We start from the raw sequence: 1,127 nt of genomic DNA, 5'->3' as shown, positions 1-1,127 counted from the left end.
CCCCCCCAGGGAGGTGCCCCAGTCCCAGAGGAGAAGTGAAGCGGGAAGGGCGTCCCGGGCTTCTGTCACTCTCTCCGCAGGGCTGCGATACCTCAGGGAATTCCCGAGCCGCAAGTCGTGTGCCCCTTGGCACGCTTTATCTGCTCGGCCCGGGCCAGGAGCGTGCCTGTCCGGCTGCTGCCCGCGCCACCGGCCAATCAGCGCCAGGGCCCGGGGGCCGCGCCACGCGAGCCCGCTCCTCCCCCGCGAGGCACAGCTGGATTCCGGACAAAGGGACAGGGTCGGGGGAGGAGAACGGGCGCTCTGTTTGCTCTCTCCCGCGGGCTCGGTCCCAGCAACTCTCGGTTCCTCAAAGAACCTCGCCCTGAAGGAAGAGTCTCGTCTGGCTGGCGTCTGGCAGCCCCAGACCGCTTTGCTCCCATCCTCTCTCTCCTTGGCATCTATCCAGACCCTCTTTTGGTACCCTGGAGGAGCCTTTGGGAAGCCAGTGGGGCAGGCCAATCCCAGCGTGTTACCTACGGGGAAATTTAGGCTCAGAGAGGGAGACAGCTTGTCCCAAATGTCACAGTTAGACGGTGGCAGAGACAGGACAAGGAGCCAGATGTCCTGAGTAGCAGCTTGGAGGAGTGTCCATTAATTTTAAATGCCATCCTGCTCCCCTGTGCTGAGTCTCCTCCGACACGTGGAGTGGTGGTTCCCTGACCCTCTCCGTCCTGGGAGGACAGGGGCCACTGGGGAAGATCCTGCCACGTCCCTTTCAGATAGCGACGTCAATGCCCAGCCAATGCCTGAGAGGCTGTCCATATGCCCCAGACGGAGCTCTGGAACCACACTCCACCCTCATGCGCAATCTGAGATGTTTCCATCTAACCGCAGAGGCAGAAGGGGGCTATCGTGGGACCCCGAGAGGACACCCACTGTTCCCATTCGCAGGCACTACATTAGCATTCGGACCAGGTCCTGTGGTGGGGTGAGTGAGCCCAGGGAGGTATGAGGAGGTCAGGAGGCCAGGAGTTCATAGTGAACCCCAAATCTTTGGATCATGCCTGGCATGCAGGCACCATGAGAACAGGATCAGCTCTTTCTCCCTTGAGTCCCCCTGTCCTGTCACAAGTGGGCAGGGATTG

Source organism: Tupaia chinensis, unplaced genomic scaffold (genome assembly GCF_000334495.1).
Source record: "Tupaia chinensis unplaced genomic scaffold, TupChi_1.0 Scaffold000250_1, whole genome shotgun sequence".
Taxonomy (NCBI): domain Eukaryota; kingdom Metazoa; phylum Chordata; class Mammalia; order Scandentia; family Tupaiidae; genus Tupaia; species Tupaia belangeri.
This window is presented reverse-complemented; position numbering follows the sequence as displayed.